The following is a 2,112-nucleotide window of genomic DNA, read 5'->3' on the forward strand; positions in this document are numbered from 1 at the left end:
CTCCTAGCTTGTTGCAACTATTTGAATTCAACTTCAGTGTGAAAAGACACCAGAGCATTTTTCCTTTGCCATTACTGCTATTGACTATCAGCATACATTGGTCAACTGTCAATTTAGTAACATTTATTTGTCTGTCCTCTTTGTTGTTTTCACTATCGTTATGGAGAAAGATGGGTCAACACCTCTGCAGCTGTATGTTGCTCTCTCCAAATCATTCACCAGATCCCACATATGTGCCCAAAGCCATTCCTTCTGCAGCCCATACTAGATAATTACCCACTCAGAGTTCTCCTAATAATGGGCAACACAAATGGATCGCTCAGCTGTTCTAACATGAGTTCCAAACACCCACACAAAAGCCAAGGCTTTTAGACTTCCTATAAATCCAGGCACCTTTTTTCCTGGACGGTCTTCATGGCCTTGGACACCAGAACTCAGCTGCTGGAATGATTTCTGCATAAGTGAATAAAGATCTGTGATGAGAACACTAAACTTAATTCCTGACCCTCCCAGTGTCACAAGGCTTCGAGTGGAACAAATATTTCTGAGCTAACTGCTGACAGGAGTACGAGGCTTTCACCTTGCCTTGGCCCTCGAAATCTCCATTAGTCACTTCCTCAAGGAGACCATTCGCTGGAATTCTCCATAGTCCCAATGTTGGGTCTATTCTTGCTGCTTAATAGGCTATTTTATGATCTGGTTTTCTTTTCAAAAGCTTTTTATGTTCTCTCTTCTCAAACCATTTTCATTTTGCCAAACAACACTATTTTGAATAAAAGTAAGTGCACGCTAGAAGTAAATTAGTATTCTAAAACTGGCTTCATCAAAGTAGGAGCACATAAAAAATGTACAAGGGCCTCATTGGAAGGACCTGAGCCAAGGAAGAGAGGCAAAAATCAACTGAACTTGTAGACTGTTATTCTCAAATTAGACCACTTGCTTTGAAATTACTTGGGTGGCTGGTCAGAAATGCAAATTTCTTGGATCAATATTCAACTTTCTCAATGGGAATTTCTGAGAGTAGGGACTAGACTTCTGAATTTGATCACCTCCTGAGGCCTCTGCCCTAATGGTTGGGGCAAAACCTGCTGAATGTATTTGTATACCCACTCACATGGTTGGACACTTCTCACAGTGGGAGGCTAAAACAAGATTCTGAGCCCTTGCTAGCCCAGTAGTGTTCCATGACCATAGATTACCACCTAGCTGCTCAGAAATATTACCCAGAGACCACAAGGGGGACTGAGCAAGAGGATATGGATGATACATTAGCTCAGATCTACTGTTGAAAAGACCATGCCAGGAATGCCCCTTCCTCATCTTAGGGCAATGCCATCATAAGAGAACACCGTGCAAATGGATATGCAAATCAACATGGCATATGAGTACAGCCCGCAGAGCCCTTCCCTGCCTCCTTATAAATTTCTACCTAATGCTCATCACTGTAGATACATCCAGGTTACCCAGCATCACTCTCAATCTTTTCTTGAGTCACTACCACAGCCATCGATATGTCATTTAAATTTACATATCTATTAATGCATATAGTAGATGTATTCCTGTAAGATTTTAAGAAAGGTATTTTAAAGGTTATTATTTTTATTAGATTTTGGACTATTGTTTGGCTTGAATTTCTTATCTTTTCTTCTTTTTTTATTTTATTTTTTTATGCATTTGATACAGGGTCTCACTACACAGGTCAGACCTGCAGTGAACATCCTATTTTCAGCCTCCCCAATGCTGGGATTACAGGCATGTGCCACCACGTGCGCAGGGTGGGAGTGGGACCAGTGCAGCACGTGGTACTGGGGATCAAACCCGGTCCCCGTGCTTGCCTAAGCAGGCACTTAGCCCGCTGAGCTATCTCACCAGCCCTTTTCTTTGTTTTTTTTAATAAACCATAATACTTTCCATTGGTTCAAAATGTCATAGGATCTTGAGCCAAGACATAAATTAACATTTATCCATTCTAACTTTTCTGTCACAGTTGAGGAAACCAAGTTCTTTCCACCTGAACAATCTATGATTCTAAACATCTTTGAACTTTGGCAAATTTTACTTTTGAGTCCAATTTTCTTTTCAAGAAATGTGGCTCATTTTAAAAACTATCCT

The sequence above is a fragment of the Octodon degus genome, unplaced genomic scaffold, assembly GCF_000260255.1.
Source record: "Octodon degus isolate 3935 unplaced genomic scaffold, OctDeg1.0 scaffold00024, whole genome shotgun sequence".
NCBI classification, from domain to species: Eukaryota; Metazoa; Chordata; class Mammalia; order Rodentia; family Octodontidae; genus Octodon; species Octodon degus.